The sequence below is a fragment of the Podarcis filfolensis genome (assembly GCF_964270895.1).
Source record: "Podarcis filfolensis genome assembly, chromosome: 1".
NCBI lineage: Eukaryota > Metazoa > Chordata > Lepidosauria > Squamata > Lacertidae > Podarcis > Podarcis filfolensis.
Genome location: NC_139604.1, coordinates 97,773,770 through 97,789,857, shown reverse-complemented (window position 1 = coordinate 97,789,857; position 16,088 = coordinate 97,773,770).

Sequence of the window (16,088 nt, the reverse complement as noted above, 5' to 3'; positions counted from 1 at the left end):
TCGGGGTACGAACGGCACCCTGGAACGGATCGCGCCCGTAAGTAGAGATACCACTGTATTTGGAGAACTGTGGAGCCTGAACAACCCAACATTTGAAGGCCAATTCTGAGCATGATAAACTAGTACGGACCAATGTGTTGTGCAGACAGGAAGAAGAAAAGTGAAAACCGAACTTCGATGCTCGGTGGACGGGGGCACAGGATAAGAAATGCAGGGTGACAGAAATGTGCAGATTAGAGGACTGGCACTGTGGAAGAATGCCATCTTAAGAGCTACTATTTGGTTGCCCGAGTGTGGAACCTGCAGTCATTCAGATGGAAGCTTTTAATGTTCGATGCATTACTGTATTTTAATATTTTGTTGGAAGCCGCCCAGAGTGGCTGGGGAGGCCTGGCCACATGGGCGGGGTATAAGTAATATATGATGATGATGATGATGATGATGATGATGATGATGATGATGCCTGGCACCAAAGGGCTTTCCTTTCCCCACACACATTTAATACTTACCATTCTTACATTCTGCTGGGCATTTAGATTGGGTTAGGCTTGTCCTGTTTATGCTATATGTATTTTTTTCATGGGGTGTTGATATTGCTTTTTGAATTGGATTGAAACATAGCTGGTTTCCTGTTATTAATTCATATATAAAGATAGATAATACTGTTTGTATTTTATACTGCAGGTCACAAGACTTTTTTTTTAAGTATAAAGCATAGCAGATAAGAAATGGAAATAACAGTGGTGGTAGTTATTATAGAAATACAAATATTCATATAATAATCAGGATTATTCCCATAATTCTTAGGATCTTCCAAATAAAGTGGATGATCCAAATCAGATTGCATACTATGAAAGCTCGTGATTGTCCAGAGGGAAAGATTGTAACTTTTTGCTATTATAGCTGTGAAAAGAAGCAATGCAGGCATGTTCTTAATTAAAGCACTAAGTCCAGAGGATATGTAGAAGTTTCAGACATAAAATGCTTAGTAAAGCCTGCTGATGGGAAATAATCACCCACTCAGAAACACCGTAAAAATGTGACACTTGTTTTAAAAACACTTAAAAATGCAAACTGAGTTGTTATTTGAGCTGCAATCATCCACACAATTGTTTGGAAAAATGTATTAATGACTCTGACTTGATTTAATGGAGAAGCACTACACGGGTATTTTTATTTATGATAGTCTACAAACAAGGACAAATATTTTAAGCCTGATGGGCTAACATGATTAGAACAGCGGGGGACAAGCCTAAAAAGAATTTTGTAAACAAGTTATTTGTGATCCTCTTTAGAAGTCCATAAAAGTGGTTATTTTATAAAGGCTTTGTAATGCAGGTTTCGACAGATCAGTCTTTTTGCAACATATTCTTCCTTAGCAACATTAGTTTCAGCAAAACTAAAAACAAAAAAGTGTTGTTTTCCTTCCTTAGAGGTTCTGCTATTAATATTATTGCCTAAAATAGTACCTAATACAGAAGTTATTTTCTGTCTTCTAGTTTGGTTGCATTCTCTTATACATCCTTTCACATTTATTTTTAGCTGTAATCTGCCCGTCATTTTTCAGTATCTTAATAGAACAGAAGAAACTGAAGGCATACAACTTAGACTTGATTTACTCTTTGCCCTGACAGGTGTGACCTGAAAGTGACAGAATGGAGTGGTTAGAAGAAATAACCTTGGAAACATTTTGTCGAGCAATGCCAGAGCTTGCTGAATAGGCAAAGCCTTTCTGACAATATTTTAATGCAACAGATGTACAGTTGTTATTGGTCTCCCTTTGCTCAAGGGAAACCCTCCATTCGTGGGCTGGATGTTTGCAGTTAAGAATCTGCATAGAGAAAGAGCCCATGGCTCAGTGGTAGAGTACATGGTTTGCATGAAGATAGTCCAAGCTCCAATCCCTGGTATTTCCTGTTGAAAGATCTTGAGTAGCAGACCTGAAAAAGAATGGCCTCTTGAGATATTGGTTTGCTGTTGCCAATCAAGGTAGACCAGGGGTAGGGAGCATGTGACCCTCCAGAGGTCTCCAACTCCCATCAGTCCCACTCAACATAGCCCACGATCAGAGATGACGGGGGTTGTGGAGCATTTGGAGGGCCACAGGTTTCCCACTCCTGAAGCAGACAATATACAGTGGACCAGTACTCTGATCCAATATAATATGTATTTATATGAATGTCAAAAGTCATGTATTTGATAGTACAGTCACTCACTGACAAGGTCTATCCTGAATTAATGCGGCTTTAGAGCTCAGGGGTCAACAGTTGACATGATTTCCTCATTGTACCAGCTTCAGAAGATCTGTCAAGAGCAGAGGTACCCCTTGTACATCACCTTCATAGATCAGATGATGGCCTTTGACCTTGTCAGCTGAAAAGGACTCAGACTGCTCAGCCAGGTCGGATGCCCACCTAAGCTTCACAAGATGATCCTTCCACAAGAACATGCACAGCACCATCCAGTATAACGGCTCGTCCTTGGACACCTTCACTATAAAGAACGGTGTGAAACAGGGCTGTGTTCTTGCCCCGACTCTCTAGAGCCACAGCAGGCATTGTAACTCTCCATGTTTTGACTTCACACACAACCACAAAGGCACACTCCTTCATTGTCTCCCAAGACAGATAGATGTCAATATGCTGCTAGTGTTGAAAAAAAATGAATGCACATGTGATCTTGTGACATTTTTAAAAACTGGTTTTGCTTTATTTTATTTTGCTTCCTTAGAGGCTGACTCTTCTCTCCTCAAGCTTAGGAACACTCATGTTTCACTCCACACTCTGCTGTGATTCTAAGTTAAGAAGAAGATACCATCTACAGTGGTAGCTCAGGTTAAGTACTTAATTCGTTCCAGAGGTCCGTTCTTAACCTGAAACTGTTCTTAACCTGAAGCACCACTTTAGCTAATGGGGCCTCCTGCTCCTGCCGCACCGCTGGAGCACGATTTCTGTTCACATCCTGAAGCAAAGTTCTTAACCTGAAGCACTATTTCTGGGTTAGCGGAGTCTGTAACCTGAAACATATGTAACCTGAAGCGTATGTAACCCGAGGTACCACTTTACTGATATATATTTTTTTCACAACTGGAACAGTGCCGTGTGTAACCCATGAATATCTATGGTTGAATTTAGGATATTAGTGGTGGGGCATGTTGGTTCTGGAGCTAAAGAGAAAATAGTGGCACAGATCAAGGCCCAATCCATATAATACCACTTTAACAGTCATGGCTTCCCCCAAAGAATCCTGGGAACTGTAGCTGGTTAAGGATGTTGGGAATCATAGCTCTCTGAGGGGTCTCTTAACAATTCTCAGGACCCTTAGCAAGCTATAGTTCCTCGGATTCTTTGGGCAAAGTCGTGACTGTTAAAGTGCTTTCAGTGTATGGTGTCTCAAGAATAATATCAACAGCATTAGCCAGGAAGCATGTGAGCCTATAGGTACAGGTCAGGATGATGAGCACTGAGAAGTCAGTTAGTATAAAATAAACCAAGCTAGCATAGTGCAGCGATGTGCCACAGACTCTACCTTATGTGTTACAAAATGGAGCTCTTTCCCCCAGGAAGATAAATTCTGCCTGCTAATGAATTGGTATGTGATCACTATAGGTTTGCTATGATAGACTGGGATCCAAAGGGTTATGTATGTTTTCCCAGCAAACTACACACACTCTCCCCAATGCAGCCTTTTATGCGCTCTGAAGAGCTGTTTCTGAGTATTGCAGGAATTTTTGGAGTTAGCTTTGGTATTGCAAAAGAGGGTGTAGCTGGAAGGGAAGACGCTAACTCATTCTGTGCACAGGAAAGTGCTTTCTGGTAATTCACCCAGCTAACTTTTGCTTTTGCATTTTTTATGAAAAGTGGTGCATAAAATTATAAAATAAAATAACAACGCTTTAACTCACTTGAGTCAATGGGTTCAAACAAGGATGCCATGAACTATTTGCAAGAGGAACGCTACTGACCCAAGACACCTCATAAATTTTGTGGACAAACAGTTCCTCATGTGTTAAGAATTGGAAGCTAATGTGACTCAAATTACCAGAAGGATTTTAGAAAACAATCATTTTTCATTGAGATTTTAGCATGCAGGAAGTGGCTTTCACAAAGCAATTTTATCACTTGAATGGAAAAATCATGACTATTCTTTCATCTTGAATATACACGCTAGGATTAGCCAGTAAAATGATGAGTACATCCATTAATCCATTCTTCTCAAATGTGCCAGGATGTGTTTTTCTAATTTCTATTAATCTAAAAAGTCTTGCAACTGTTGCAACACATCTCCCCAGCCCAATTATTTGGCTTCTTTGTAGCATAATAAAGCATTAGCATCCTTTTCTTGCCATTCTTGCATAGGTTTGTCTTGGAGACAGAGAACATCTTCTTTGCCAAGAATTATTGAGCAGAACAATATATGGCATGCCAGCTGGATAGACAACAACAAGGGAAGACAAAGTGGTCAGGATATTGACTGCTGAGGCATCGGGGAGGGAATTCTGAAGAGTGCATCTTCGGGAAATAACTCTGATATGTCAGCTCTCTTGTCAACATCAAGCTTTAATCAGTTCAGTCTTTTTTGTTGCTGGGTCTTCCACCTTGTAATTGAGCCTGACATATACAATTCATTCTTCCCGCTGGCTCTGGATATATAACTCCTGTCATGGTCAATTATTAGGTGATAGGGCCTGAAACCACTGGGATGGTTGCTTAAAAGCATCTTGTACAGACAACCCAAATGAAAGACAAAATTCTAATTTGCCTGGAGAACATGAAATGCATTTCTCTCAGACAAAAACCCTTTTAGCTATAGTAAGAGTATTTCCATTAAATGTAAAGGAAAGGGAACTGATTTTACTTTAAACCAGTTTGCAGGGAAAGGGCTAGGTAGCTTATCCATGCAGGCAAAATTGTGATAAAGCATTTCCTAGGTTGAGGCGGTTACGACTGCAAGGGGAGGTTGCCGTGTTTGAATGTGGCCCTGTATAAACACGCTCTCACACAGTATCGGATGTCGAAAGCATAGCCTTACCCCCTGGCATGTTACTTGTTTAGTACAGAGCTTTTTTTTTATGAAGTAGCACTGAAACATACAAACTTCTACCTGCAGCCTGAAATGGTCAAGCATGGTCAAGTTCAATTCAAATAGAATTATAGCTTATTAACATTGCTGTTGGATACGAATGTCCTATCCCTCCAGAAATAAACATGAGACCACATGTACTGTTAGGTTATAACCTGCAACAGGACACAAGACCGCTGCCGTTTTTACCATATGCGCATGGCTCAAAATGACATTCTGTCAGTTTTTATATCTCTGATTGGAAAGTTGCATTTGTATCAACATTATTATAATTTATATACCACCCTATACCTGGAGGTCTCAGGGTGGTTCACAGAATAAAATCAAAATATAAAACCACAAAATACATAATCAAAAAAAAACAACAACAACCCAATAGCTCCCCACCCCCCAAAACCCCACATTTTAAAAGGGCATAGGATCCTCACAACATTTAAAGTAAGACAATTAATAAACCTGGACAATTAATAAACCAGCCACTCGCTGGAAAGACCATGATCTCAGAAATGTCTGCAGCAATATTTATTGGCATCCAAACTGGCTGGGTTGTGGATTGAGAAGTACTTGTAGATAGTAGATATTGATATAGTGGATGTGGGTTACATGTTTATGTAGAACTCTTGTGTTGTTGGATACTCTTGCAGTCCATGGCTGTCCATCTCTATACACCCTCAGATTTGTCAACTAGGATCCATTTAAGAGTCTAAACATTCGGCAATTTATTGGAAAATCTCAGCCCTTCACAAATTCATGAATTAGGTCTTCCACAATCTGGTGTCCTCAGACCCCAGTTCCTATCAGCCCCAGCCAGCATAGCCAATGATCAGGGACGATGGGCTGCTTTAGCAAAAGAAATTGATGTTTGAAGCACATTGGCCTTATATTTGCTTATGACTTATTTAATCCTAATTTAATTGTTCCTTTTGTAAATTATTGATATACTGCTGCTTAGCAGGAAAGGGAGAAGAAAACAGGTGAAATGCCACCAAAGGGTCAAGTTACACTGTAATAGCTTTAAAGTTCAAGCACTGTTAAGTCAGTAATAAGCAATTTCTTCTCTAAATTTCAGCATTTGACCAAAATTCATAAATAAAGCCTAAAATATTACCCAAAATGCATTTCATGGGGAAGGAGAGGGGAAAGGAAACTGTGGATACAGCATATCACTAAAGCTTTGACACAAATCCAAACAAAATACAATTAATACTTGATGTAAAAATGGCAAGTATTTGGACAATAAATTGTGTGTAACTGAGGGAGCTGTGAGGGCAATTTGAGCTTTGGAAATGGTTTCATATCATGGAATAATGATATTTAATGGAGCCAAGGCAGCCTCTCCTTTCTCTCACTTGGGGAATTGCAACACCAAGCACAACACTCTCATTTTGTTTTTTCCACATCCTTCAATGGGCAGCCGGCCTTAAAACCTCTTAAAGGCAGCAAACATGCAAAGCTTTGTACATTTGTAACCCTCATTTCGAGTTTGTGTTACATCAATGGCAGGAATATTTGTTGTCATTTTATCCGTTTTGACCAATAATTCTCTGTATTTCCTGCAAGAAATTTGAGTGATGCAAATGACCTTATTTTTACAGCATGCTTTTATTAAATAGTTTATTATTTTGGCAGACTAATAAAGATTTTGGTATTTGCTTTTATTTGCAATAATATTACCACCACATAAAAAAGGATTTTATGTTCTTTTTGAGGAACAAGGAGGATAAAAGTGTTGATGGATAGCGCAACGGAGGCATCAGCAATGAGCTGGAAATGAGACGCATAAATATGAAAGCAGAGCTAAGAAAATAGAACTGCACCCTTGGCCTTTCTTAAAAGAACATGTGCATGCCACAGCTCATTCACACTCTTAAAAGAAACGCCTTTTGTTTCAGCGCATTGGGGAAATGCATGCAAAGTCTGAATCACTATTAACACGCCTAGCTTCTTGGCATCTTTCTAATAATTAAAATAAAATTATGAATTTGTTCCAAGACATTTGAAGAGACATTTTCAATCAGCAGTGGTTAGAAGGATTTTTTTTTTTTTAAAGGAATGGCATCTGCTTCATTTGAGATACAAGAAAAATCTATTCTCTTTACAGATCTTAAAACATGACACACACACACACAAATGAAAGGGTCTTGGTAGTCAGGTAATAGCTGGATGAAGAGTCTGATTCCATAGTTCTTTGTCGTAATGTTTAAAAAGCTTACTTTTAGCAGTGCTAAGCAATGACATTGCGAGGCCGGGCATGAGGATATACCTGTTTTACTAACAGGAAACAAGAATCTGAAAAAGAAATAGTAATTCTGATCAAAGCTACCCGTAGGTGAGCAAAACCTACATTTTTAAAAGCCCCGTATTCAATCTAATGTCACACACACACGTGTGTCTATGGCTAAACCACATCCCAATGGGACTACTCGGAACATTGCCCTTGACCATTTCTCGTGGTATATGTATCAGCATCTTATCCTTGTTTATGGGGAAGGAACATGCACAATGCAAACCAAGTTGCTTAGTTTGTATAACTTTTACATTCACTATGTGTCTTAACGTGTGTAAACGCCTCCTAACCGAATGCTGATTTAGAAGAAGAATCGCTTGAGGTTTTTGTTTTGTTTTTTCCAAATCAAAATTTGCACAAAGTGATGATGGGCCAGTCTACTTCTGATTCTTTATGAGGTAGAATGGGAAGGCAGGCAAGTTGTCAGCCTGAATTGGAAACTGAATTGTCAGGAATCTGCTTTTAATTTTACGTCCTTCGTTTTGTAGGAGGATTTGCCTCACAGGGAGCTGCATTTCTCAGAGCTATCTAAAAGGCAATCAGAAGGCAAGATTCACAAAATCTGAGTCTGGGGTGTGGGGTGTGGGTGGGATAGTGCATTTAACAATTAGTGATGTGCCAGGGCTTAAAATTTCGAAAGCTGCTTGTGCCCCATGCCAGTGACTCTTTCTCTGCCAGTAGTAGTCAGAGCTTTCCTGGGATGTCATCCAACCATAGTGGCATATAATGGATAGCAGACTACATTTTTACAGTTGGAGGTGAAATCGAAAGTTGCACTGTGCAGAAGAAGTGATGAATTTGCATCCCTGAACGTTGCCTAGCAATAAGCGATGGAATGCTAATGCTGACTTTAACCATAAAAAGGGGCTTTTGCATTCACACCCAAAATTGCACCATTTTTTAAAAAAGGAAAAGGGAAAGATTGAATAAGAGTGAACTGAAATAACAACACAATTTGTCTCTTGCAATCAGATTTTAAATGGGGAATTCTCCATGGATTAATGGAGAGGAGGGGAAAATTAAAGGCAGAGAAAACATTCCTGGCCTGGGCTCTGTAAGTTGGGTTTTAATGGGTGGAATTCAAGTTTTACTTAGAGTAGACCCATGGAAATTAATGGATCTGAATTAGTCATGTTAATTAATTTCCATGGATCTACTCAGAATAACATTTAGTTGAATACCACACAATGTAAATTATCTTTATTATCATAATTGCTTTTGGATTATTGATCCAAATTATTGCTGCTAATTTTTCTTATTGTTTTAATTTCCTTGTAAACCACTTTGAAGGTTTTGTGTTTTTGTTTTGTTTTTTTACAATAAAACGGTGTATAAATTTCATGAAATAAATAAATAAATCCATTTAGGAACTCGCCTACAAAATTACCTATATGAGAATGCTTTTCTTTTCTATTTGGGCAATATTCCTCCCTGGTCTACTAAAAGGAAATGATGGAAGGATAAATATTCTTTCTGAATTTATGGTTACAAGCCCTCAGTTTTGTTCTTTGTAGAACAGGCACTTTTGGATTGGATTTTTCATTAACCAGGTGTGCAAGACGTGTGGCCGTGCGTAAGCAATTCCATGGCAAAAGAGTGGGAATTAAGGCTACTTTCCCCACTGCACTTGACAATTTATGCTGTGTTCTGCCTGATCCAAACTGGCAACAGTCAGATATCTGTGGATAGGCAGCCATGGACAGCCACAGCAGTGTGTTTGGTTCTCCCTTTTTTTTAGCAGTGTGTTGTTGCAAATAAACATTTTCCACCTGTTTCAACAGCCTGGCATATTATTTTCTTGATATGTGATGATACAATACCTCTCAGGTTTGCTAAGTAGCAAAGGGAAATGTAAGCAAAAGAAAAGGTTTGCCGCTTTCACAGGTTTTCTGTGCTTGGGGTTCTGCTTGTCTGAGAACTGTAAGAATGGAAGCCATATTTTATAGTATTTCTTTGGCCTCTGCCATCTGGTGTAGGTTAGTTTTTCCACTGCCAACATTTCCCTGGAGCCTCCGATACCAAAATCTTTCATTCTCAAGTAAATGTCTGGACTGAATAAAGGGAGTTTTAAAAATGGTAATTATTATTTTTTGTACATTGCAGCCATCGCTAATGATGCCATCATGAAATACACACGAATGTGTCTGATAACTGATGGCCATATAGCATATTTCTTTTTACACAGCTTCTAGATTATGTGACATCTTTAAAATATTTTTTTATTTTTTGTGTGCGTGTGACTGTATTCCCACCACCAACACATTGATCCAATTAAAGTTGATATCTTAACCTAGCTGTAATCATTTTAGCAGTGCCTGTACTGGACCAGACCTGGTGCTCAAATAAAATGAACAGCGTAGTTCAAGATGCGCTTCACAAACCACATGGTTTCCCAACAAAACGAAGAATATGAATGCATTTTCCAAAGCCTTGCCTGTTCTAAATCCAGCACAAATGTTTAGAAGAGGGATTAACCTCAGTCTCTCCATAAGAAATGCTTTCTACCCAAGGCAAACTTTGCAAACCAGAGTGTTTATGGTGCCAATAAACACTTCTGAGAAGCAAGTGTTAAGAGTATATACAGTAACCCCACCCCCACCAAGGTCAGATCAGCTATAAAAGCAAAGAAGAAAACCTTGAACAACCATTCCAGAACACTAGCGATGTAAATCCCATTTTCCACAATAAACATGCCAAAATTAACTAAACCTACAATTCTCCACATTCAAGAATCAAAACAAAAATGAGCTCACATGCTCTATTTTTCTGCGAATTTTTCTGTGGATTTTCCCCACCCCTAAGCTTATGCCCATTCCTTTTCCACATGTTTTCTTCCTGATCAGAAGCTGGTTACTTCAGATGGTGCTACCCTCAGAAACCCTTACTAGCTTCTCTGCTTTCCCCAGTGGGAAGAAGAAGAACAGCAAGGGCACAGCTTGATGGGCCTCAGGTGGCAGGCATAGAATTTGTGGGCCAGTTGCAGTCATTGGCAATGTAATATTTGTAGCCCTCACTTGAAGAAAGAACCTCATCCATGATGTTTATCTCATTCTGTCCTGAAAACACTGCGATGTAGGTTTCCTCAGAGGCTGGAAATTGCTCAGTGCCACCAAAGGAGCTTCATGGCTGAAGGCCTGAGAAACCTTTTACGCTTGCCAAAATACCATGTAAGTGAGCATTGTGTCACATGTAAACTGTGCCTGGCCTGAACGCATCTCCTGGTATGCCCTGCGGAGGACCTTAAGGTCCACAAATGACAACATTTTGGAGGTCCCAAGTCGCAAGCTGGTTAGATTGGTCTCAACTAGGGCCAGGGCCTTTTCAGTACTGGCCTCGACTTGGTGGCACGCTCTGTCACAAGAGACTAGGGCCCTGCGGGACCTGACATCTTTCCGCAGGGCCTGCAAGACAGAGCTGTTCCACCTGGCTTTTGGTTTGGACTCAGTCTGACCCTTATGTTTTCCCTCCCTTTACGGTTTTGATCTATGGGCTACTTTTAAAATGAGGCTGCACTTTAAATTGCATTTTAACCTGTATTTTAAATAGTTTTTTCCCCCCTATTATGTTTTTACTGTAATTTTACTGGTGTTAGACGCCCTGAGCCTGGCTCTGGCCAGGGAGGGCGTGGTATAAATAAAATGATTATTATTATTATTATTATTATTATTATTATTATTATTATTATATTATTATTATTATTATTATTATTATTATTACTACTACTACTACTACTACTACTACCCAGTTCCTCTGTTAAAGACATTCCTGAAGCACACATGTGTTTAAGAGGAATGAGCAGAATGCCACAGTCAGGTGCAGTTCACATTTGTTATGCCACTTCTGTGTTTTGTACTTACACACATTAGAGAAGTCGGTGGGGATTTGACCCTGGGTGTAACAAACCCAAAGCCAATACTCTAATACTCTATGCAGAGCCTTTCCTGAACCCTTCCAGCGTCCTCTTAATTGTTTCTTTACAAATGCCATTGCTGGAGAGCGAGTGTGGCGTAATAGTTAGAGTGCTGGAATATGAACTGAGAGATCAGGTTCTGAATTCTCACTCAGCCATGGAGCTCACTTGGTGACCTTGGACCAGTCACCATCTCTTAGCCTAACCTACCTCACAGGGTTGTTGTGACTATGAAATGGGAAGGAGGAGAACCATGTACACCACCTCGAGATCCTTGGAAGATGAAGGTGGCATATAAATGTAATAAATTTAAATAAATAAATTTTAGTGCGTAAAGTTTTCTTATGTTTTTATTTATGTTAGAAGCTGCCCAGAGTGGCTGGAGCAACCCAGTCAGATGGGCAGGGTACAAATAATAAATTATTGTTATAAATTACTTATGGTCTTTTCCTGGGTGGCCTTAGTGGCCTGTACTCTCCCCACCCAAGACACTTCTTTCATGCCTACATCTCGCTGAAGTTTCAAAACTGAAGCAAGAGTACTCTCTTCCATAGACCATTGTTAGGAGTTTTGTCTGAAAAATGTAAACATCCCTGATATATACCAGATTTTAGCTTTCCAGCTAGTATGCAAGTAGCTTTAGTATTCGGAGTTGCATTGTATGGTTTCCATTTCACAGGACAGTTGCAGAACATGAGAAGATCAGAAGAACCAGCTATATCAGGCTAGTGACCCATCTAGCCCAGCAACCTGTTCCCATAACGACCAAGGAAGTCCAGGCCCAGGAACTCCTGTTGGAAACCTTGGGTGGGGGCAATGAGGACACAATGGTGGGAGCTGCTCCTGGCTTTTATGGATTGGGGTGGGGTGGGATGCCCTCCTTTAGTATTCTGCATGAAGGACTCAAGTCCAGGTTCATGAGCTGTAAGTAGGAAGAGGGGCTCATCTTCCAGCGTCATAACTTTTATATGCCTGTTGTCTTTGTCCATGGAGTTTTCTTGGCAGGGATACTGGAGTGGCTTGCCGGTTCCTGCTCCAGGTGGATCACGTTTGGTCAAAACTCTCCACTATGACCTGTCCATCTTGGGTGCCCTGCTCGGCATAGTTCATAGCTTCTCTGAGTTATCCAAGCCCCTTCACCATGGCAAGGCAGTGATCCATGGACTGCAAGAAGATCAAACCTATCCATTCTTAAGGAAATCAGCCCTGAGTGCTCCCTGGAAGGACAGATCCTGAAGCTGAGACTCCAATACTTTGGCCACCTCATGAGAAGAGAAGACTCCCTGGAAAAGACCCTGATGTTGGGAAAGATTGAGGGCACAAGGAGAAGGGGACGACAGAGGACGAGATGGTTGGACAGTGTTCTCGAAGCTACCAGCATGAGTTTGACCAAACTGCAGGAGGCAGTGGAAGACAGGAGTGCCTGGCGTGCTCTGGTCCATGGGGTCACGAAGAGTCGGACACGACTAAACGACTAAACAACAACAACAACAACAAGTAGGAAGAGCAGGAGTGGAGTCTGGAAGTTGCCCTTCACCATTTAGCAGACTGAGCAGGAGCACAGATCACCCGGCCACAGTCTTCTTCAGTGTGCTGAGATGTACTGCATTTTTATCTAAAATATACTAATGGATAGCCATCTGTCATGGATGCTTTAGCTGAGACTAAATGACCCTTCCAACTCTACAATTCCATGATTCTATGCTTCTTAATTTGTATCTATTCGTGTAAATTAGTACATTCAAATTTTATGAAAATGTGTATCCCCCTTTTTCTCTCTTTTTTGGGGGGTGGCAGTGGGGAGTCTAAGTGGCCACTCTTTGGAGGGGAAGAATGTCCAGAAGCAGCCAGGAAGGAAAATACCACAGAGTTTACTGCTGTGGACTCCCAACGGGAAGTTTTGCGTACAGGGTTTGTGCCTGTCTGGCCAACTGCTGAGCAACAGTTTTCTGTTAAGAAGCGAAAAGCTTTAGTCTACATTTGTTTGACTAGACAACTGAAAATATTTTATCTCACTTTGAAGTAAAAGGAGTGGGAAGCATTTCATGTTATTTGCAGTGAGTTGGAACCTCCTGTTTGAAATGATATTCCAGCAATTGGTTTTCTTCCTGGAACTAGGTCGTAATTTTTCTGGCCTTGACAGAACTGGCACACTGTTTCCAGAACTTATGTGCCAGCCTGAAGTATATTTTCAGTAACAGAGTTATCACTGCAGAAAATGAGGCCCTGTGAAGAGATAAGGTTGATAAAGGTATGTAAGAATTTTATTCTGCCTTCCTTTGTTCTTTTTTTTAAAAAAAGAAGTACCAACTGATGAATATGACAGCTTCCAAGACCTAGAGATCACAACATAACCCTTGCTAGGCAGCTAAATATGGTTATTTTAGTGTATGTTTATTGAATTTATGAATCGCTTCCCATAGCAAACAGACCTGAAGCAACTTGCAAGAAGAATAAAATACAGTAATAAAAATATATTAAACACGTATTAAAAACATAGTCAACGGACAAATATGCAATCATTGGTGCTGCCAAAATGCCCAGGAAACACAGGGAGACTTTTCCTGTTGCCAAAACAATGAAAAAGTTCAGGTGTGCCCTGGGGAGAGCATACCATAGATGGGGAGTTTCTGCTGAATAGTTCCATAAGATCATAGGATTGTATTTTTCAAGGATAGTGTGGCCTTTGTGACTCACAGGCAATATGCCATCTGTTGGAACAGAGTGCCTCAGAATTTGGGCTACTACCAAGATGATTTGGCTGTTGGTAGAGGGCAGCTTACCTGACCTCCCCATGAGATGAAAGCAACACTTCTTCAGGACATCTTAAGTGGTAAAGGTAAAGGACCCCTGACCATTAGGTCTAGTCGCAGATGACTCTGGGCTTGTGGCTCTCATTGTGCTTTACAGGCCGAGGGAGCTGGCATTTGTCCACAGACAGTTTTTGCTCTGAATAGCAGCAGCTGGAAACTGCAGGAGGGGAGAGTGCCCTTGCGCTCGAATCCTTCTTGTGGGTTTCCCACAGGCACCTGCTTAGCCACTGTGAGAACAGGATGCTGCACCAGATGGACCATTGGCCTGATCCAGCACAATCTTCTTATGTTCCGTATTTCAAGAAAACACAGCTCCTTATTTAGTATTTCTAAGGTAAGGTGTGTTAAATTAGTGCATCATTTCTCATTACAAAAAGTTCTGAAGTGATTTACAACCCAAAATCAACATTCCTCCATAAGGAACTGCTCCTTGAACTAGCAAGCTTACATGATGTTATAAATGCCTAAGGCATTTAGGGCTTTAAGGATGGGAAGAACCAGCACTTTGATTCCAGATTGGGGCCAGAAACATATATGTGAGCATATGTGTGTATATTTGTTCATGCCTATTGATAGCTGGGCTGCTGCATTCTACACTAGTTGAACTTTCCAAACTATCTTAAAGTGCAGTTAGTGCTGTGTGTCTTCTGAAATAAACTCATTAAGTATAGCAACAACAACAACGACAACAACATATTATCTGGGCAGCTTTCAACAGAATATTAAAAACACAACAAAGCACCAGACATTAAAAGCTTCCCTATACAGGGATGCCTTCAAATGTCTACAGATGCCTTGGGGGAGAGTTTTTGGGGAGTGATCTTGTGTTAGCCATCTCACTCTTTTATGTTTTAATAATTAATGGAATCTACTCAATACATTGAATTCAAGAATATTACATCCTATTTCCTTTGCGTAAGTTGGAGTAACTGTTCTGTTTTGAGTAATGGACTTGGGCCAGGAGTACCTTGGACAGCTCCATTCAGGGCTCAGGCTAAGGACTTCAAAAGAGTAGCATTCATAACTTCATCAGCAGTTACCCTCAGGCTGAGCCTTAAACAGCAGGTACTGCTGTGTCTCAGTCGCTGTGAGAGAAGGCTATTTATTTCAATGCAACTAACCCGTTATAGCAGTTGCTGACTCCAAGGAAGCAGGGGAGATGAAGGTTTCACTAGAGCCTCTGAGCTGCATTCTGGTGAGTCAGAGGTGGGCAACATGATGTTCTTGGGCAGGGGAGGCACCTCTGGCACAGCAGATTTGTTTCGTGCAAGTGCTTCTGGTTAATTGTGAACATCTGAGGATGGCCCTGAGAACACTTCCAATCTTCGTCCTCAACCCCTGAAGACAGGGAGTCCAATCCCAGGGTCATGACAGCCCGGGCTGCCTGTGTACAGCCCTATAAAAGAACATAAACGGTGCCAATCACAAGACAAAGGGGGGAAGAGGAAATTGAACCCAGGACTCTGTTATATCTTCAGCTGAGCAGCTGATTACAAGATCCCATCATTCTTTGAGAGGGGGGCAGTTAGGCCAACAATTGGGGAACTGAATAAGCCAGTGTTTCCCAACCTTGGAACTCCAGATGTTTTTGGCCTACAACTCCCATGATCCCTAGCTAGCAAGACCAGTGGTCAGGGATGATGGGAATTGTAGTTCAAAAACAGCTGGAGGCCCAAGGTTGGGAAACACTGGAATAAGCAGTGCCCTTTGTAAATGGGCTTCTCAATCCATTGACTGAGAATCTGTAGAAGTGTACCTATAGCTTCTGTCTGGATCAATCCAACTGTAGAATCGTTGTGATGTATGTAGATTTATTGTTTTCTTTCTTCTTCTCAGAAAACATAAGTGCTCCATGTATCACTGCTAAATACATATGCAAACTATGCTGTGCAGGAAACAACTAAAGCAGCAGCCTTCTAGGATCCAAACATCATTCCAAAACTGCCCTCCTTTGCATTTTGCCTAGCAAAACTTTCAAATTCTTTTACTTTGTTTC